This window comes from Myotis yumanensis, unplaced genomic scaffold (genome assembly GCF_028538775.1).
Source record: "Myotis yumanensis isolate MYYU_CA2020_CCGP unplaced genomic scaffold, mMyoYum1.0.hap1 SCAF_2, whole genome shotgun sequence".
Classification (NCBI taxonomy): domain Eukaryota; kingdom Metazoa; phylum Chordata; class Mammalia; order Chiroptera; family Vespertilionidae; genus Myotis; species Myotis yumanensis.
Genome location: NW_027223753.1, coordinates 199,118,713 through 199,141,923, shown reverse-complemented (window position 1 = coordinate 199,141,923; position 23,211 = coordinate 199,118,713). Strand labels below are relative to the sequence as shown.

The 23,211-nt window shown below is 35.4% G+C and overlaps 1 protein-coding gene across 25 annotated transcripts in view; it reads left to right on the top strand.

Moving 5' to 3' along the window:
• Positions 1 to 23,211, top strand: part of MBNL1 (muscleblind like splicing regulator 1) — a 195,814-nt gene that overhangs the window by 73,074 nt on the left and 99,529 nt on the right. For 2 of the 25 annotated variants that reach the window (XM_070406974.1, XM_070406973.1), the window contains exons 2-3: positions 16,066 to 16,185; positions 19,130 to 19,686. The exons of 22 other annotated variants lie outside the window; for them this stretch is intronic. The gene's annotated coding sequence lies outside the window, so the exon portion shown is untranslated. The remainder of the gene's footprint in view (positions 1 to 16,065; positions 16,186 to 19,129; positions 19,687 to 23,211) is intronic. One more of the 25 variants, XM_070406972.1, reaches the window with a different exon arrangement.

The window sequence follows — 23,211 nt, the reverse complement described above, 5'->3', positions numbered from 1 at the left end:
TGATCCAAACTCACATAGAGCTGGCTTTGCTTTATGATTAGCACTGCGGGTGCATTTTAAAACATTATTTAAAAAACAAAATAAGCTCTTCACCTACTCAGTATTTCTTATTCATAATTAGAAGGTGGAGTCACTGTTTCATTAAATCCCCATTAGGTTTCTGATTCAAAAATAATTATTTTGCTCTAAATAACATCCCCTATGACTTCTGTTCTCTGAAAAAAACAGTGATACTTGATGTGTATCCATTATAACTAGAGGGTTTCCATTGACTATATATCTTTCATTTTGTTATATCTTCTTTATTAGTTATAATAAAATAGCCAGTTGGTAAACGAATGAGTGTTAATTTTGAACGATTCTTATGTATATCAACAAATGTGAGTCCCAGTGATGATCTGGTTTACCTCGTGACTATTTTATTTTTTGTAAAGAATTTTATATATTTTTTTACATAATGTATTTTATTTTATGTTCTCCAAATAAATCCCATAGAGTACTCTCCAAATAACTCTAATATCTTCTCTTTGAATTTCTAATTGATCCTTATTTGTAGCACTGAAGTTAAAAAACATGAGTCATAATGAAGGACCTTACTCTGTTCATTTAATTTTTTTAAGTGCAATAAATTTAAATGAACAAAATGTTTCCTGCATAAGTGGTAGTCCTTAGGCATAGCAAATGAATAGACTAGCCTGTGTGGGTATAGTTTTATAAGCTATCAGCACATGAAAGTGGTCCTAAAACCCCTAATTCTGTTACTTGGGAATTTCATGCATACATTGCATGTGTTGTTCTAGGAATTAGGGAAAATCAGTGGTCAGCCTTATCCTGTAGTATATTTTGACAGCGTGAATGAGTCAAGCGAGATATTTTCCAGACTGTTTCATAGTACAAAGGAAAGGGCTTCTAAGGAAGTCATTCTTATGACTAGCTGAAAAATATTTTTCTTAGTAACTGTTACAGAGAAAAACAGGTCACCATTGGAAGAAAAATGAAATCTCCAGTTACATGCATTCGAAAGTGATTTGATCGCTCAAATGTGTTTATCTTATGACAAAACTCCTTAAAAGGATACTGCTCAATACAGCTCCAGATATTTAGTAAATGTTGTCTTCAAGCTCAACAAGAAACGGTGTAAAACCATCACACATTTGAATTCAATCACTGTGGTAGACCTTCGGCCATCTTTTTTTTTTTTTTTTGAACTGTGGTTTCTTTTGTTTCGTGTCCCCCCCCCCCCCCCCCAATTTGCACAAATACAACTATATCACATAACCTTAAAGATAAAATGATTTAAGTTTATAAAATTACTGCAAATTTATTCCACTGTGTGGTTCTAAACTGCACTTGACCGATGTTTGTGGGTTTACAGATTCTATTTGAGGTGATTGGTCCAGCAGCAACTCTTCACCCGGTGACATAATCCTCAGTGTTGAGCTTGATGGATTCTGACCACTGAGTTTATTATTGTTGCATGGATCTTTGTAAGGACAGGCTGCAAATCTCGTTTCTAAGCCATGACTAGCTATTATGTCAATTGAGAGAACAGAAATAAAATCAATACACATTGAAAAAAAACACAGATACTCTCTAGTCATTCACAGAACGCAGCCAACTTCCAAATGGTAGTATCCTGGCTAGTGAAGTACCCCTAATTATTATGATTTTTCAATATCAGGTTAATTTTTAAGTTTGGATTATAACCAACCTTATTTTTATTTGCACTATTGGCAGTATCTAGCAGATTTGAAGTGACTTAGAAGGAAATTGAGATTCAGTGGTGGTTCCACTTAGGTTAAGTTTTTACCAGATTCGCAGTAATAGAGGCAAATCGCCTCATAGCCAAGCCTCCGCTATAATTAAAGCTTGATAAAAATTGTAAGGATGAAAACTGCAGATGCTAGGTTTGTCCATGAAAAACTTGACTTTTTCTTCTTGCCTAAATGTAAGGTTTGTTTACTTGGCATTTAAATGATTGTTTGCCCAGTGTTCTAGGGTTTTGCTTGATATTTAGAGATAAATTTTTTTTCCCTTGTCAGTTTCAATGAACTCCAGTGATCCATAGGTTTTGGGGATTGTAGTTGGAAGAGTCTTTAGGAATAATGTCATGAAATCCATTCATTTTTCACATGAAGAAACCAAGAAGCCACTGGTGAGGTTAGGGCTCAATCATATTTATAAATAACCTGAGATCACCAGGAACCTCTAATTATGACTAGTCAGTTGTTCACAGCAAATACTGGAATATGGAGTCTTCGTTTCATGAAAATGGCATCACTGACTCACTGCTGTTAAGGCCAGGGCACTGCTATTCTCTACTGTTCAGGTGAATAACTCTTGACTCCTCAGATGGGTTGGTTACTGGTTTACAGTGTTTTGCTGTTTAAACAGGCTCTGCCCACCTCCCCCCCCCAAAGTATGCATGTATATACCTAAGTTCACTGTAAAATTTACTAATACAAAGGATGTGTAGGACATCATTTAAAATTATAATAAAATATACAATATTTTGCAGTTTAAATTATATATAGCCATTGATTCTTACAGAAGACTTTTTTTTTCCTGCTAAACTTTTGCTCATTTAGCAAAAAATACCTCCAGCTAGCCAACCTATGGTTGCTGATGAGAGATGAGTTTACTTCTGTCTCTATGTCCTTACTTATCAGAGGCTATCATTAGACAATGATTATCAAGGCATACTTCAGGAAATGAATAACTTCTTTTTTCTCTGCATTCCCTACCATTTTCTGTATCACAGAATAAATCACATTATTCTTGATTTTACAGTTCATTTATGTATGTTTCTTTTTCCCATTGGTTTATAAGCTCCTTCAGAAAGGAAAGCCTTACTTAATCACCTCTATATGCATGGTGTTTTGAATATACTTGGCATTCATTAAGTGTTTAGTGAATTGCAAGCCATGTTTCTTCCTGACCATGACCAATAATTGTGAACAGATTTCATGTGCTTTTAAATTCAACTTTAGAGAGTGTTTTTTTAAAGTAATGGGACATTTGTTAGGTAGACGTATATAACTGTTCATAAACTATTTCTCTACGAAATCCAACACCCTTCAGTTATGGTAGGATCCATCTAGTTAAATTGACCTGGCATTATCATGGACTATTTCTGTTCTGTTGATGTAAATTTCTGGAACAAGCCTTTATTTGGACACATGCCATGTTTTGTGTGTTATCTTGTGCAGGCAGCTCACAGGGACCTGGTCAGCTTCCTGGTACATTGGCTTTATATACAGCCCATGTCTCAGAGAGGAATGAGAAATTCATCGATGCTCTGGCACAATACACAGTTATTTTGATAACAGCATTAGTAAGAATGCTTGGTTGCAAAAGCATCCTGCTGTTGTAGCAGCATCATCGGTGTATTGTGAGAGGCACATCCTGGGAACCAGACTGCAACTGTATTTATTGTGTTTTTATTACAGAACTAATAAGAATAACAGAGATATGAGACACTTATAGAGAGATCTATGCATCTCTGTTACATTTGAATTTCTGCGCATCCTAACTTCAGAAATAAAACACTTGTTTTATCCTCCCACTGTGAAAACTTGACAGTGTTGCAGATCTTCAACCTGAAGCAAGAGAATCCAAGCTTCAGAAAAGCATAAATGCCTGGGCCCCTGCTACTTGTTCACTTGCTAATTTTTCCCCCTCCAACAGTTATTTTAGGAGTTGTATGATATAAGCTATTTTGAAAAGAACTGGAAGTTCTAGAGAATCCAAAATGATCCAGATTATGTGTGGATGCCAGTAGTCCTAGCAATTAAGAAATTTACATTTATCCACTTTGAAGAGGATCATCAGGAGGGCTTAAACATTTAGTACTTCAGGCTCATTAAGGGTGAGAGTGAAGTAATTATATAGCTAGTCACAAACACGACGATCACCACTTGAACATGAAGACGTTACTCATTGAGACTTATTGGCCCTCTTCAAGGAGCCTCGCAATTGGTAAATGTCATCTACCTAGAGAATACGTTCTGGTGATCTGTTAGTTTATACTTGGCATGCGGTTTTCCAAACACAGTGTGTATTCAGAGAAAGTAAGGCCTGGATATATACAGACTCTATAGAGTATCTCCCCTTGGCTGGCTGCTTTGAACAGTGAGCCTGTCCTTCCTACATGCTCAGAAGAGATGAGTGTAGAGAAGACCTTCGTACTCTGTTTATTTTATTTGTTGATAATAATGAGGATCATCTCATTTTCTAAACTTGCAAGTTGGCAAATAATTAAAATGCTTAGGAGACATCAGACTAAGTCTGGGCTGCTCTTCTTTGTCATTAACAGTTTAAGTTTTATTGTGAGTAACTGCATTTTATGTCTTGCTTCCTATTTGTATAGGACATAGTGATGTATTCATTTCAAAAGATCGGGTAGTCAGATCTATGTTTAAATTAACAGGAAGAGATTGCGATATATATATATATATATATATATGTATATATATATATATATATATATTAGCTTGAGATTTTTTTTGGTGGTTGTTTTCATCTGGACATATCAGTTATCACCCTATCTCTTAATGTCTAATCTAAAATGTAACTCATGGCTGTTTTAGATATGATTCTAATAAGGCAGGTAATATTACCTTAGTATAGGCATATGAAAACACATACATTACTTACTCTGTTGTTTTACTGCTGCAAGAGAGAAGCATTAGAACTCTGCCTTTTCCTAGTGTAGACCGTTGTTAGGTTTTTACCTTCATGTCTCCTGTCTGGAAGTTTTTTAAAAGCAGAGACTGTGCCTTCGTCACCCATGAATCTCCAATGTCTACCCATAGGCCCGACACATGGTAAGCTTCCAATAAATACTAATTTATTCCTATTGAATTTAAAATGGAACGAATTGTGGAATGCCAACTGAAATAGTAGTAGCTCCTGATCCATGTCATAACCTTCCTTGCTCCCACACTCAAGATTAAAAAAAAAACAAAACTGTTAAACTGATTATAGTCATTACAGTTAAATTAAACCATACATTTCATTAAAAATTGACACAGTCAAGTCTTTGAAAGACCTCTTTCATTCAAGAAAATGAAAAGATGCATTGTATACAGAACACTAATATCATTTGACTTGAGTTTCTGCTTCTCAGCTAATTGGGATATCACAAAAATAAAAATATATACTTATATTATCATCTCAGTCTGATAACTTGGCTGAAAAAATGCCAATTTAATTAAATAACAAAATTGGTTGCCTGAGTTACTTTATGTACTAGGCAACAGTGTTGTTGATTGATTTAAAAATCTTAATCACATATTCTGTGAATTTTTCTCTCCTAAGGCAGTGGACTGAAAAAGTGATACTCCTGCCATTTATAAACATTATGAGTAAAAATCAATGGTTAAATGGACCCAATCAAAGATGCCTGGCACCTACTATTAAGATAAGAACATCAGAAAGCAGCATATATGGATGGACTCTAACAAGGCTCAAAAGTATATTTTGCATATGCATTAACTAGCTTAAACAGAGCTAATGACTTACATGTGCTCAATGGAGTCCATTTAAGCCAGGATTCTCTTAACTGCGAGGTAGGCAGCAGTTTTATGAAAGCCAGATTCAATCACAGGTCACCAGTAGAGTTGTTACATGCCAAAAATGGGGACACACTAGTTTTAGGTTGCTAGACCTCCAAAAAAATTTGTGTAGAATTGATCTTTTTTGCTTTGCTAATTTTAAGTTTCTTCTCTTTGACTATTATGTTTGCATTCTGTGTGAATAATTGATTTTATATTTTATTTAAAATTCATCTAGATATATTTATTTATTGGACATTATTGTTAAACGATAAAGGAACGTTGTAAGGTGATAGGAACAATATATTAATATTAATAATTCTAACTCTCTTTTACAAACATATAAAATTTAACCATGATGATTCATTCAACACTATTGCTAAATGAGGAACCTAAAGGAATGTTTTTAAAACAATAATATAAATATAATAATATTAGTAATTTGAATTCACACATATATATGTATATTCTTAACATACAAATAAGATATATGTATCTAGTTCTATGATTGGCTTTCTTGCTCTATCCTTCTGATAAATATCATTCAACACTTTTTATAAGACAGGTAATTTGTACAAAGCAAGATATGCAAAAATACCTCCCCTCCCCTTTTTGGTTGTAATGTTTATTGCTGACCCCAATCAAATAGTTTCCTTTAACTTCTCTAGATGGAAATAAATCCCTTTGTGTGCTCCCTGAGGGAGGAATAATTTAGCAGGAAATCACTTAGTAATCACAGTTCATTAATAACATTGAAAGAATACTTTTTTAAAATGTCAACCCTGTCATTCATAGAAAATGTATGTTTCCTAGAGGAATCTCTGTGAATTACTTCTTTATCCTCATTGCCTTTCATATATTACATTATACTCCTTAGGAATTCATTAATTTCAAATATAAATGAACTGCTAGTTGCATACAGAATCCTATAAACAATTGAGTTAGCAGTTGCACCTTTTCTTTGATTTTCTTGTTATCCTCTGGTCATACAATTAACCTGTTATTTTCACTCTCTACTTATGACTTCTGAAGGCTGTGGGCAGTGATATGCTGGAGCTGGCTTACGTAAGATCTCTTCCCAGCTCCATGTTCAGTGACTTCCTGCTGGCAGCTTGAAATTGGCCATGGTAGAAGCAGTTACACTTCTACACTATGGAAACTGACAAATGCGAGAACTCTGGGTCCTCCTCTTCCTCAGAGAGCCCTTATTGAACACTTAGCAGTGTCATCTCTCTCTAAATCATTTGACCATGTGGAATAGCCATGCAGCATTTTATTTTCAAATATTTTCTTTCCAAACTGTTTGAAACACTCAGACATCACTCAATGTACCACTTGCCAACTGAGTGACTCAGCAAGTTACTTCACCCTTCTGTTCTCCATTGCCCTTATCTGTAACGTAGAGATAATAATATTATCTACCTCAAGATTGATGTGAGGTTGATAAGAAATACATTTATCTACGTGTACTATCAAAATGCCTGGTGCTCAATGACTACTCAACTGGTGCCATGTCTTATCTCTTTGTATTTAAATTAATAGATATTTATTGATCTCTTATTAAGTGCTGAGCATTTTTCTGAGTCCACATGGGTCATTGGTTGAGACCTAATGCCTGTAACGCAGAGTATTAGCCACAGTCCCCTTTTGCCATTCCAACCTAACATCCTTTATTCTTTCTGCCTATCTGCTTGGAATATTTTTTCTCCCTTTATGAGTTTTGCAACTTTTTTTACATATTTCGATTTAGTGCACACATTATCTTCTCTAGGAAGCTTCTCCTCACCTCAGGCCTGGCCATACTGTTATCCGCCTCTTTGTTCTTGTAATATACCAAATTCATATCTTTGCAACTGTCTTGGCACATGAATCACAATTTTGCACTTCTCTCCCTCCCTGGATTTGAGAACATGGCCTGTGACTTAGTACTTTTATGTTCTTACCATTGAGTGAAATACTTGCCAGACACTAGACTCACTAGAAATGTATGTTGAATGGTTGGTGGTTGTGAAGGAATTAGACATGGAATTTACTCCTAGAGACCTGTGACTTAGCTGAAGAGATAATATACACACGTGGGACATGAAGGTGAAGAACAAAGCATTTTAATAATGATGCCTATATTTTTAGATTTTTAAAAAGTTTATAATTCATTTCACATATATATGATGTTTTGAGTTAGGTAAGGCTGTTATTTCCCCATTACAGATATAGACATTCATGTTCACAGAGGTAAATGAATTGAGTTAGGTCAGCCAATCAGATTTAAGCAGCATGGCCCGGCCTGTCAACCAGGTTTTGTGATCCTGGGTCAGAAATACAAGAGCAAGTTTGGTTCTTTTTCTTTCTATATTTTGGTAGTTTTTTAAATTCAGAGAAAACATTGCAATAATCCATATGTGTATGTATGTGTGTGTGTATATATATATATATATATATATATATATATATATATTCAGTATTTTTTATGCATCTACCCATGTACGCATCAGTCAACATCTTACCCATCTTGTTTAATTTATTACTACCATCAACATGCATTTTAAAACAAATTCCTGAAGTATTTTAAAACAAATATAAGACATCTTATTATTTTACCTGTAAATTCTAGTATGTATGTATAGTAGGCAAGAATTTGTTTTAAATATAACTCTATTTTCAAATTTATCAAAATTGACAATAATTTTATTATATAACAATACCCACTTTATACTTAGTTTTTCACAGTTGGCACATCTATTTATTTTTATAGATGGAGTGCTCAAATGAGCTTCTAAATGAGATATACACATTTTGTTTCTATGTTATGTTTTTTAAGGTTCTTTTAATCTATGATAATTCCTGCCCCCCCCCCCCCCCCCCCCCCCGCCCCTGCGCCATGTCTTTATTTGTTGAAAAATTCAGGTCATCGTCCTAGAGCAGGTCTGAGATTCAGAATTTAGTTACTTGCTTCTCTATCCTGTCATTTAACTTGCTCCTCTGTCACCCCTATTTCCTGTAGACTAGAACGTAAAGCTAGAATTGAGCTCATTTACTGTTACTTATCATTATTTGGTGAGAATACTTGCTAGATGGTTCAGTGAACTTCCATTCATATCGCATCAGGATGGCATCGTTTCATTTGTCCGCACATTTGTTTTGTAATGAATCATGTTTTATTTATGTATTTTACTCCTTTACAATGTTTTTGAAAAGTTTTTATTGAATTTATTGGGGTGACATTGGTTAATAAAATTATGCTAATGATGCTGAAATCTATCAATGATTTCGGTGAGCCTGGGCCAACCCCAAAACATTCTCTACCAGAATGGGACCCAGTGGTTTTTACCACCCTTTGTTGATTATTTTATAGTTCCATGATTTTTTTAAAGGGATTTTAATTACATAATTCCTGCTGCATTTATTACCTGGAGTTTTTTTATAAAGAGCTTTACATAGTAACCAATTGGAAACTCCATATCAGAAGGTGGAGAAAATGCATGATTCTGTCAATTTTCAAATCAGACATTATCTTCTAATATAAACTCCATATAGATATGTTCAAAGTATTCCAACAGATTTTTACCAAGTTTTCCCTGGATAAATTATCTCAATTATTTCTCCAAATCTTATATATTTTTTTAATTAATACACCTTGGTAACATTATTTTTTGTGGTGCCAAGAAGTCCCTTTTTCTTCTTTTATTTTTTACTATAAATATACTTCTATGTGATGGCATTTATTCACTCAGAATATACACATTGACCATTTTTTTCCTTGGCCAGCACTGTGCTAGCTGCTGGAGATGTAGATCTATGCTTTGCTTTTTCATAGAATATACAGTTTGGGTTTGTTTTCTGCTCATAATGTGATGTGATTAAAAAAAATAAACATGTTTATCAATCTGTTTTGCTTACTATAATATTTAGTGTTTATACTATACATTTAAACTAATAATAATTTTAGCTGCTCTTAGATTCCTTGGCCCTTGTGTCTAAAGTAGGACAACAAGGGGGTTTGAAAATTAAGTTGCTCCTGCTGACCCAAAGCAAATGAAATATTTCTATATAGGATATTACATGTGACAAACAAGGATGTTATTATTATTTGGGAAAATAGGAAGGTGGAGTAATGGGGATTCTCCCCAAGACTCACTTACTTTAAGTGAGAGGATTCTGTGCTATTTTAATATAAGCAAGAATTTGAACTTCATTTGACTTCTGTTTTAGGGAAGTGAGGGTGACATTTTATGGGTGTCTTTATCTCCTATAATTAAAATGTTTTTGTTAGGATTTTTGAAGGTGTTTCTGAATTTTAGAAAATGTACAGTTTCTAAAGCTCTTGGAACATCTTGTATCGGTGGCCTCTGTAAATGGGACTAGTGAGACACCTCTTCCTCTAAGGAATTCTGTGACTATACCATGAGGTAATGACCATGATATAATATTGAATTAATCAAAAATATGTTCTATGTAAACCTGAGGTTGTGATTTATATTGTTTTGGTAGGCGTATGATATTGTGTTGTAAAATTTAAATATAATGACTATTTAAATCATTGTAATTCTAAAAATCTTCTCAGATGTCTTCTCTGGAATAGAAACAACTCTTTTACTCATGTTCAGCTACTATTATTATAGCTGTTATGATTATTTGAGATTAGGGTGAAGGCAATTTTTTTGGCATGTAATTAGAAGTAGTTTTTTGCAATTGAAAATCAGAAAGATGGAACCAGTTCACATTCTGCTTATAGGTCTGTCTATGCTAACATGTTTTATGATGTTATGGATAACTGCTGGGAAGCAAGAGAGTTCTAGAGATGGTATTCTGTTTCTTTGTTAGCACCTTAGTAAGGCATTTAAAAGAGATGAAAAGTATAGCCCTTTAATTGTGCTATCTGGTAAGTCTGAGGCTTAGACTGCATTTAATTTTTATATATAAAAATATATAAAAATTGGATATTTATATTCTGTCAAGTGAAAGAATAGTTGCATTTTTTACTTAAAGAGAAAGCTTGATCTGCATAGCACAATTGTCAAATTAGCTAATCCATAAATATTGACTATTTTAATTTGTTGAAAACAGAAGGCTAGCATAAAGAATGTAGTATCAAAACTCTAAAAGAAGTCAGTGAAAAGTAAATGTTATGCAACATGAGAAGAATACAGGGGAAAAACTGACAGAATAGAATAACAGGAAGATTAGTCATTCTGGAAGAAAAAAAGGGTGGAGAGGGGGGGAAGAAATATTTTAAACAGGAAAGTAGATCTGGAAGTGCCATAAAAAAAGACAGATATGAGCTAATTAAGAGTGAAACTGGGCTTTTGAAAAAGGAACAATACTGGTTGCATTTAATTACAAAACATAAAATTTGTATTAACAACAAAGAAAACCAAAAATGGGCAAAATTTTCTATTAGGGATTAAGAGAACCCTGTAAAAATAAAAGAACAATGTTTACTTCTTAGCTGAGGTGACTTATCTTAGGCCAGCCAGCAATGCCATACATACACAAAGAAAATGTATTATTTTTAAAAAACAAACTCATGTTCTACATTCATGTGTTGATTAAATAAAAGTATTCTTTGCATCTTAAAATATGTATGCTATTTGGTTTGAAATAATTTTCACTTATGCATTTATTTATCTGACAACTAAAGGAGTAACAATCTCCAACTATTTTAAGAATTTTTATAAATTCTTAAAAATATGTTATAACTCGAGATGATCTATCTATCTATCTATCTATCTATTTATACAGTCCCTATAAAGAGAAAACAAGAAAAGTAAACATTGTGTGTATGTGTTGGTTAGTGGAATCCCATAATACCTGGTTTCTATCCAAGGTATTTGGGCATTTTTGGAGCACATCTTTCTGGACACATTTTTCAACATCTCTGAGTGTTCTCATCTGTCAAATGGGAACAATAATATACCTGACTCAATGTTGTGTAATCAGAATTTACAGAACTGGTAGATATAGGTATATACCTGACATGGAAATGGCATTTTGTTCTATTAATTTACAATCCTGTATACAGATATGGAAGACAAGCATATATGATGCATTTCTAGCTAACACATGGGAAGGTGGACAATTTCAGTAAAAGATCTTACTAGTGCCTTGATATCTTAAAATGTCATTTGATAGGTTATGTAGCCATCCATACTTGACAAATATAGGGTGTCTCAAAATAGGTATACACACATTTTGAATAATTATAAAGCTGTGTTTATTAAAATACGTTTCATTTCCAAAATTGAGCGATCTGCTGTTAAAGTGTATACATTTTTTGGGGACACCCTGTATAAAACTGTTATTTCTCTTAGTCATTCTGTAGTAACTACAGAAAATAATAAATCACATAAGATGTATTTAAGTAAAGTAGGTAACTTTAGGATTCTATAAGCAGAACCTCAGGATAAAATCTATTCATTCAAAGATATAAAGAAAAATATTATTTAATTGTAGAAAATGGCTTATGCATATTGAAATATCAAATTAATCTAATTTAGAGACCCAAGACTTCTACTATTGTATGTGACTATATGGATTATATCATTATGTATCATTGAATCCATAGAAATGTGATATGCAATCAAGTAAGTGTTTCCTGTTGATTTTATGTTAAATTGCAATACTTTCACAGCTCACATGCACATAACTTGCTGAGATACATTCTAACTCCACAAAATAAGCGGTTTACATGAACACCAAATTACTGCTAAAAAATCTCTCTCTCTCTCTCTCTCTCTCTCTCTCTCTCTCTCTCTCCCTTCTTTCTTTTCCTCTGCTCCACTCTTACACACACACACACACACACACTGTCCCCCAGGAATAACTACATAGGAAATGTTTATTTTCCAAACTACAGAAAACAAACGTTATCTCAAACTCCGAAAGTTCTTCCTTTTCCTGACTTGGAAACACTAAGTCATATTGAGCTGCTCGTAGATTTTCTTTAGCCAGCATTTAAAGCAGAGGTTTATTTAAAGCATAAAGTTGTGAGGACAGAATGACTCAGGAAATTGTAATGCATAATTGGAGCTTTTCCCTTTTAGGTCACCGGTTTATATTTGGCTGACTTAGTATTAGTTAAGGATTGGTTACGGTTGGTGCATTGTTTGGTTTCTAGGAGAAGCTGGGGAGCTCACTGCAACCTCACCTGTTTTGACCCAAGTACCACCTAGAGTTGGTATTCATTAATATTTTTCTTTCCAGACAAAGCCAAGTTAAAGGAATTAAATAAAAGAGAGTAGGCCCAGTTAGAGTTGGAGAATAAGATGTTAATTTATTCATTTAACTTCTGTTGATTGATCTTTCTAAATGTAACATGTTAAAATGATCAGAAACTTATGTTTCTATGTTTTTATTTTTTTAAATATTATTATTATTTTTTAATACTCACCTGAGAATTGTTACTGTACTAGGTAAGTTTAGCAGTCAGTAAAAGAATTTAAATATATATATATATATATATATATATATATATATATATTTGTATGACTGCATAAATGAGTCATGATCTTCCCAGTGTATCACTTAGTATTGCCAAGGCCATAAAAATCATTTGTTACGATTGTCTTATGTAATAGCCTATGGGGGTCACTTTGTTTTGCTCACCCAAAAGATGTCAAATGTGTTTAGAATAACTTTTATGTTAATTCAGTGTTAACATTGAAGACAGATAAATCTTATTTTCAGCCAAAGAGAAAGTCAGTCTTTTGTGGGTACAATGTCTGATAGCACTGCTCTAGAATTCTGCAGGGAGGATAGTTGTCCAGAAATAGGCAAAGAATTGACATCTTCCTTCTATGGAAACTTGATTTAAAAAAAAAAAAATTGAGAGTAAGTAGACTCTAATGCATCGCCTCAAACTGTGCCACATGGACACCTAAAAATCTTCTTGCTAAATGCCATCAAAAGACTGCATTTCTTCTTACTTGTGGCTAAATTCTACCAGAGACGAGATGCCTTCACCGTAACTATATTATTGTCTTTCTGAAGTTTTCATGGTTTCTTGTGCTAATTTAATTTACATTTGGTTAAAGCCACAAAAGCTGAAGCTAACGAAAATTAGTCCAGAGAGGTAGGCTTGCTGCCAAATTAAAGAGATAGATTGGTCTTGGTATTCTTCACTGGGTTTTCAGTCTTACATTTGGGACCCTCGGTTCTTGGTCTGGGCTGTCTGAGATGACCCAGAGGGCTTCGTGCAGATTCAAGGACGGTCGTTTCAGCTGCTGAATATTCAAGGAAGTCTCTTGGTCCAGGGTTGGTTCAGTCCCCATCTCAGGGGACGATCCCTGGATTTCTGAAGCCTCCTCCAAGCTCACAATTATTATCTTGGCCCTGCACATAATTAAATGTATTTGCCAATGATGGAGTAAGGTACAAGTATGACTTCCAGCAGTGGTGATCCCCCAAAGCAGAATGACCGACACTGTGGTGATAATAAGGTTATTGCTAGTACCTCTGAAGAAACGATACATTTGAAACAAAAGTGAAAATTGAATTTGTCCTTCACTTTTTAAAAATCTGAGTAACACATACAGCGTTTGTTAATCTCCTTAAATTGGTGAGCATTGTGAAGAGAAATGGATGTAGAATTGTGTATTATGTAAGCTTATGTACTTTATGCATATTACATTTTTGAAAAGAATAGCAGATCCTCCTCCCACGATGGTCCTGGCCAGACCTGACATTCCGTATTCCCTCTCTTTACGTGTCTAACACCATCAGCGTCCAAGACAGCAGAGAGTAGGCACAGACTTAAAGCTACAGCTCAGGGGCTGCCTTCCCTGGATCTGAGGCTTGCATTTGCTCCGTAGTAGTTGTTTCTTAGTAGTTGTCTGACCTCTGGCAGCTTACCGGACACTCTCTTTCTTGGATCCCTTAGATGTGCCCCTAAATCAGAGGCTGTCTGCCTTGTTGGATTGTTGTGAATCTGAAATAAATTAATACATGTGGAGGACTTACAGAATTTCGGGGCACACATTAAAGACCATATTTATTACTTATTATAAAATGTAAACATTTTCTAATGTCTGTGTATTAAAGGGAAACTTAAAATACATAAAGAAATGTGAACCAAAACGCATGTTGCAGTTTTAGTGAAACGTTTAAGAGCTGCAGTTCTGGAACCGGACCAGCTCAAATCACTGGTGAGCTCGGTGACCTTAAACATGTGATGGAACCTGACTGAGCCTCAGTTTCCTTATTTGCAAATTGCAGCAGTGATAATATCTGTGAAGATTTGGCCCGGCCTGTGCGGCTCAGTGGGTGAGCATTGACCTACGAACTAGGAGGTCACGGTTTGATTCCCAGTCAGGGCACATGCCTGCGTGTGTGCAAGGAGGCAGCCAATCAGTGATTCTTTCTCATCATTGATGTTTCTATCTCATTTCCCCCCCTCCCTTTTTCTCTGAAATCAATAAAAATATATTTACAAAAAAAAAAAAAGATTAAATGAGATAGCACATGTAAAACACGGAGCACAGTGCCTGGCCCTTTATGACTATTCAGTGGGTTAGCTATTGTTCTTATTACTTTGATAATGAAGTGAACATTAATACAAGAGAAACAATATTATCCTCAGAATCTCTGTGTGTAGGGTTTCAATGTTGCTAATTAGAGTTGTTATTCTCTGCTGTGCAGAGAACGCATATCTTAGAGCTTATAATTCTTCTCTTCAAGTAAATACTCATTAGGAAAATAATATGGTTTTTTTTCACGTATCCTTTGCAGAGCTATTTAAATGAAAAAAAATCTAGATACTTTTTATAGCTATAGGATTTTATCTCTGATAAGTAAAGGGAATGCTTGGTTAATGACGTTACCTACATAACTCTGTTGTCCAGCCATATTCTGACCACTCCTTATATTGAAGAGCAAACTCATCAGTAACATCCAAATGGGAGTATAAAATATAGAAGCAGAGAAGTCGTTGATTCTTCCGTAACATAGGATCACAAGACCTGACTTTTCCCCATCTGTTGGCACCGTTGTAAAGATTATGAAAACATGAGCGTTTGCAAGAGATGATCCTGTGCCAGGAAAGGCAGATAGAACATTAGGAAAGAAGTGACCAAAATTGCACGAGGCCATGTATTTTATATGGTAACATCCTTTCTTTCATTAATAGGAAATTTTAGTGCAATCCGCTTGCTTAGTAGGAGTGGGAAGGATGAATGGAAATTTAAAAAGGATTCATCCAGCCTTCCTAATAATAAAGTAAACCTGTTTGCCTTGGAATTAGAACCTTCACATTGCACAGTCACTCTATATTTCTCACCTTGTTTGGGAGCAGATTCTGAGCCTGATCACAGGAAAACACCTGTTTTGACAGTCTGCCGGAAAGGCGCAAACATACAGGTAAACTCTGTCTAGCTGTAGAGGGAACAGAGTGCTTGGCTAGCATCCTGCCAGGAGCTGGGTCTCCGTGTTCTGCTCCAGCTTCTGCTGCTGCTGCTGCTAACGTTGCTGGGAAGGAGACGTAGCTGACCTGGCATCTCCTTTACTCTCGGTACTGCAGCAGCCACTCAGGAAATGTTGTTTAAGGGGAACCCTCTGGATCCTTTTCATGGCACCATGGCATGAAGAAGCCGTATTTTATCTATTGAAGATAAAGCATGGAGTTGGCTAATGGATGCTGGTGAGTGAACAAGGCACACGGGGAGCCAGTTGACTGGTATCTTTTGGGTAAGCTCGCTCTCTCAAGGACCGAGATGGCATCCATAGGAAATGGCCTCTGATACTCTGAACCTCAGAACGTTGTCTTAGAGAGGAACCTAGTTCTAATACACGTGATCCTGTACGTGTCCCATACATAAAGTTTATATTCCCCCCCCCCCCCCCCCCGGATTTTCTACTTGAAAAGATACAAATCCTGAAGGTTGTTAGATACCTCAGTATATGGAGCATAGTGTCTCATGGAATTCCTGTCACTATTTGATCTGTATTCTTGTTTTTCACTTGAGCCATAGTAATTAAAAAAAAAAAAAGACCACTAGTAATAAAAGCAAGTATTCCTCCTTTCAATTCTAAATGAGAACCTCCCTTTTCACAACAGTGTTGAATTATAAATAAAAATATTATTTAATATGCATAATTTAATTCTTGCCAGGAGTATTCTTTTCAATTTAAGATAATTGTAAGCAAATTTGTAAGATATCAGTCATATTAGTCAGATAGTTGCATAGGAGTATCTGGGACATTAGCAATAAAGAAACTTTATTGCTAATATATTTATGCACCAATACAATACTTTACGGGAGCAAGATCCTTTATTGACCAAGGGAATGATTTGAATGAGATATTTCAAGTTTTCTCACTCTGAAATTTTCTCAATCTCAAATTTTCTTTCCCCGAAGCAGAGGCCATTTTTTAAATAAAGCCTACTATATTTGAAATACACACACACACACACACACACACACACACATATATATCTCCCACCTTATAATTTTTAATGGACATGAATTTGGGCCAATTAGTAGCTTACCTCTGTCTTTCTTTAAAAGATTGCAGTATATAGAAATATTAAGTTTGCCATAGAGGTGTAGACCAAATCTTTCTAGAATAATTAATCTTTGATGAATAGGTATTTCATAAAAAAAGGTAGAGTTTAGGAATTTATAGTAGTATAATAAAGGCTCTGACAAGTCATGCAGGAATTCACCTGTTTAATTTTATTTTAATTTTTAAGAAATTTATCTGACCATAACCTACCCCCCCCACCCCTACCCCTACGATGCAATCTTTTTGAGGAGTGTCTTCTCACATGTGGCACCACCACTCAGCCAATTAATATTCATTGGACACCTATTGTGCTGCCAGGCTAGGTATAGGCATGCAACTGAACACATTTATCAAAAATTTATCTTTTTGTGATGCTTAGCAACAGGGAAACACTGGTTTAGATGGTCTGATCTTATTACTTTAGTAAGACACTATAGTAGCAACACAATATTTATCTTTAAAAAGCTATTGCCAATTTTTCTATTTCCATGGATAATAATCCTGACATACCGTCTAATCTGAAGAGCCTTATAAATGGACCCTGCCATTTCACACTGGCAGTGTGTATTCACTTCCTTGTTTTTTCTTGCACATTTAAAAAAAGTTATATTGTTGAAACTGGTTTTTATGAGTGGGATTGAGAACGTGGGTCAGAAAAACAAACTGTAATTGATTTTTAATACTTAAAGTCAGACTGTTGTGTTTTAAAAAATCCACTTCCATTTGGTTTTTACCATAGGGATTCTCTGAATATTTTCTTATCTAAACCTATCCTATTGACAAGATATGTTTTAAAAAATTAGGTTAGTTGAAATCAATATCTAAATGTAGGCACTGTTTATACAATGAAAGTATTTTTAGAGGGACATTCAGTTTCCTCATCTTCTTCCTTTATAAAAACTCAGTTCTCTCATATTTAAAATACTCGTTGCCTAGTCAATACCAACTATTTTGTAGAATAAGGGTTATTTTATAAAAATGTTTGACTTAGTTACTTACTGGACATAATTGAGTTTGCCTAAGCAAAAGCTACTTTTATTGTACATGTAATAGCATTACATTTAAGAGAACATAACTATATATATCTGAGGTGAGACACAAGGTCATTTGAGCTATTTGAAATCAAGTGAAATACATTATCCCTGTTTTAGTTAACTTGGGTTACAAAAATGTAAGTAAATACTTGAGCTCAAGAATGACATGAGCATGACTACCAACAGGCAGTAGAGTTTCTTCTTATTTAATTATAAAACACGTATACCGTACTGGTTAATTTGCTTCTGGTCTTGAAAAAGGGACAATTTCTAAGTGAGTCTGATTGTTTTTATTTTGATACATATTAGGGGTTACCAAAGTTCTGTCAGGGTTTAGATTTAATTCCTGACTTGATTTTTATTCAGCTCATTAAAGCAAAATTGTCCTAGGGTCTGTCTCTTGTAGCTGTTTAATATTTAATATGCAGTGGGCTCCTGATGAGGAGTTCTTGGGGGCTTTTGAGCAGTTGAAGAGCTGTGAGTAGTGGTTAGCAAGCTATAAGCATCTCCTTGGAAAATATAACATTCAGGAGAGTCTTAGTGAGTAGTTTATTTGACAAATTTGACAATTCACTGCAATCTACTAAGTTAATCACACTTTCCTTTCTTCCTCCTCTTTCCTTTCCCCCTTTTCTCCTACCTCTCCCCTTTTCATCTGTGAACACTCTTTATCCACTTGCTCCTTTTTCTCCATATTCTCCTTCTCTTATCTCATTGAATTCCTTCAGTATTCCTCATCTGATCATCACAGAACATAATGTATCTGGTAAAATGTGCTGTACTCATTTAAAAAGTGATTTTGATTCCTTCTCCATGTAACCTTCTCTCTGTCTTTTCATTTTCTCCTTGGATAACTCACACCTTTGCCTTTAATCTCTGTTTCCTTGTAGATTGCACCCTTTGACATTTAATAGTCGTACATTTCCTTATCATGATGTAAATGTTATGATGGCAGGATTTAGGAATTTTTTTGAAATGTGTTAGATATTTAACCTCAACTGCAGTAGGCCTACTATAATATGTCTTCCTTACTTTTCTTTCTAGAGCTAGAGCTCCATGTCCCCCCTCCACTGTGTTTTTGGCTGTCGTATGGGATGCTAGAATGGCCTATCTCCATGTATTTTGTTGCATTTCGCCATCGCTTCTTGTGTTCTGTCGGGGGATTTTTGGTGATTCTTTTCAAGCGCTACCTGAGCTCTGCGCTAGTTGTTCCCCTCCCCCTAGGGTCCCCTGCTGTGTGGCCCTGTCTCCACTTCCTTGGCCCTGTCCATCCACAGAGCCTTGGGTCCCCTGATGGCTGCCTCTAAACCCTTGTGAGGACCGGAACATTCCTCCCCCTGCTGCTACAATTGAGCCCAGTGCTGGGTACCACGTTGCCTTCTACACTTGCTTTCAGTTGTTAAGGCTTCCCAAGCTTTGGCTGTGGCTCAGTGATCCCGCTGGCAAACCCTGGAGCTTTCCTGGCCTCGACGCTCAGTGGTAGCAGCAGGTGTTGGGATTTCTCCAAGCCCCTAAGACCCTGGGAGCGAGACAATGGCCGTTTGACATAGACCTCAGGAGTTTTCAAAGCACCAAGAGGCCTCTGCAGAAGATGTGAGAAGGTAAGATTCTGATTTCTCTAGGGAGCTGTTGAGAAGATAAAATGTGGGGTTCATGTAGACTGAATAGCACTGGATTCTATGAAGCATTTTTTTTTTCTCCTTCACCATCTGCATTGTATAGCTAGCAAGAGAAATCCTATGGAGAGTTAAAACTGTGAAACATAAAGTAGAAACGGTTTATTTTCCAAAGCCTGTGTTCTGTTCATCTCCTTGTTCATGTTTCAAACCAAAAACATTCGATGATTATATCCCCAAATTCTTAAACTCAAATTCCTAAACCCATAATTAATTCAAAAGGAGTAGGAAGAGCAGATCGGATCTTGGTAGAGCTAGGGCGCATTATTGTCCTTTGTCAAAAATTACAGCTTAGCATTCTAAATGTAGCAGTCTCTTCTTTTAGGGCCTTACTTTCAGTTTATTTTTAAAAAAGTATTCTCTGCACCTATTTTTTTGGGGGAAAAATAACTTCATATGGGTATACCTAACCTGGATGAAGGACATATGTGGGGTGTTTGCATGTAATAATTGGTAGAAGAGAGATCAGTAGCTTCTGAGAGTGAACATCACAAACCACTTCTTCAGCATTTTAGGTTTTGTGGCAACACTTATTTATCAATAACCCTTTGTTCTTTGCCCAGCCTCCATGCATGGGCGGTAATCTGCAAAATGATATTAAGACACCAATTCTGAAATGAGATCTTTAGTGACCTTACTATCCAATCATGTCTTCTTTTTCCCCCTTTGCTTTCAATGGACTTAATCTTGTCATTGATTCCCTATAGCTGGAATCAAGGAGATTAGCTACTGTCACACTGAAACTCTTTCCCTTCAATAAGTAAAAATGTAACCCAGGTTTTAAAGATGAAAAAGAAGAACATTGACTAATAGCTTTACAAAGGGAAAAATAAGATTTGTCTTCGGTAGTGCTTATTTCGGATGCTTATTTTTAAAACTAAAAGTGTTCAACAAAGTGTTTTATTTGCACTTTAAAATAATTAAGTTTTATTCCCTCTAGACTTCAAAGTATAAGGAAATGGAATGTTTTGAAGTCTTTCTAGTGCAATACATTGGGTAGTAGATTTCATATGTAAAAATAGAAAAGGGAAATTTTGATGCTTTGATTCTTAATATTGGTAATGAATTTGCAGTTTTTAAAGATGTATATGGTACAGTCTTAAGGGGTTTGCATGATTCTCAAGTCGGCCTATGGAATGCATTTTTCCTTTTTTATTTACCTATTATTCTTATACATATGTATACACACATATAATTTTGAATTATTTAACTAAATATTAAGATAAAGTGATAGATTGAACTTATGGGCATTTATAAAATTACTTTAAAACTCTAACTTCAAAATACTTTTAATGGAACATAGTGAATGTGGCGTTAATTGTATTTAATATTTTATCAGTAAAGTAACTTCACAAAAGCAGGGCACAATACAGTCAAATTTAGAGTTTTAGTGATTACTTTTGGGGGCATGCAGAAAAAGGTACATGATTTCGAAAAATAGTGGTGCCGTAAAGATCTTAGAAATAGGGGACTGATAATTCACAATTTCTGAAGCACAGGGCTAAGGCCAGAATCTAAGTCTCTGAGTTCTAATCCAGTGCCCTTGCCTCTATGCAGTGCTATTTATTGACATTGCAATACATTTGAGGGGCTCCCTTGCCAATGTCTGCAGAGCAATGGATGGATTCTGGGAATTAAAGAGATTTTCCTCAGGATCAAATGTGCCTAAGCATGGCTGGTAAACCTGGACTTATGGTGCATTTTGGCCTGATTGAGGCCTTTAGAATTTTTTATTTGCTTGTTTAGTGTAGCTTTTATTACAGTCAGATTTTGAAAAGTACTGTAGAAGAGCCATTAAAATGTTTTTGTTTGAAGGGAGGATAGAACTTCTGGCATGCCATTCATTTCAGTTTATGATCCTGTAAATTGGGCAATTATCTGAAATATTAAATTCTTAGAATTGAAAGATTAGACCAGTGTGCAAATATAGGCAGCTTATTTTCTGTTTCTAAGCAGAAATTTTTAATTGACTTTTTCCACTGTTTCCAAACATGAAAAATTCATTAGCTCGCCTCTTTATAGATATCCGTTTACTTATGCTATCCTAAAAGTGGAAAGAATGTAGATTATATTTACATGAAATTATTTGACATATTTATTAATGAATTGCTTTCTGGTCCCTGACTTAGCAATATTGCTTCAAACTCAGGTTTTCCCTGACTTTACTGAATGCCTACCATCATTAAATAGGACCTTGTGCGGACTCCTTCCTTGTGATTCCTTGGGAGATAACATTGTAATGACCCAGTTCCCTTACAGGATGTTCAGGATGGAATCAAGACCCAAGATGGACCTAAGAAAAAACTAGGTGTAAAACTAAGAATGGATTCTCTTCTTAGGAAGTTTAATTTGAAAAATAGTTGGAGTACTTTTGATATATTTATAACACTTATTTCAGAAAAAAAAAACAAAAACAAAGCACTTGTTCATGGAAAATCTTAAAAATCTTCTGCTGGTTCTCCAAATCAGGTCTTTGCCCCAATCATTATGACCCTGAGTATTCTGTCATCACTCAGCTCATGAGACTCAGGCCTCTGAATTCTCGTTTATTGTGTCCCTTCTTAGAGAGAATGAGAGCCGTCCTGGCTGGTGGGCTGTGAGCAAGATATTCATACTAGATACTGAGAAATGTCAGATATCAGGCTTTTATGATACATTTCCTTTGTTGTAACAAATAAATCAAAGTTACCAGCCTTGTTAGACATATCCACGTAGGAAAGAAATAAAAGAGCAGATCTGCTTGGCCCATGTGGCTCAGTGTTGAGCATCTACTTATGAACCAGGAGGTCATGGTTCGATTCCCGGTCAGGGAACATGCCCAGGTTGCGGGCTCAAGATCCCAAGTAGGGGGCATGCAGGAAGCAGCCAGTCAGTGATTCTCTCTCATCATTGATGTTTCTCTCTCTCTCTCCCTCTCCTTCCTCTCTGAAATCAATACAAATATTTAAAGAAAAGATCAGCTCTGCACTTGGTCCGAACAACTAAAAGAGAGGACAGATCTAGGGATGCACCCAGATCCTGACATTTCTGATTCTTTAGAGGAGTTTTACACTTCAAAAATAAGCTATTCTTGCTCATTCATTTCATCATATGGAAATAAAAGCTTGCTGAATCAGAATTATTCAAAATTAAAATGATCTCTGTAGTTTATTATAATTTATTGATTACCTACTGCCTCCAGTTCTGGTAAAGCCTCACTTATTCTTCACAGAAACACCTTGAGGTATATAGTGTTATTAATTTACGTTTACCAAACGAAGAAACTGAGGCCAAGAGAAGTTAAGTAACCTACCCAGGATATCACAGCTAGACACCAGGATTCGAACCCAGGATGTACGTCTCCAGTGTTCACCCTCAGGGTCCTTATTACCTGTCACCACTGGCAGTGGGTGCTAGTTCCCAAGTTCAGTCCTAAACCACCTCATGGCAGAGTGCCCACAGGATGCCTCT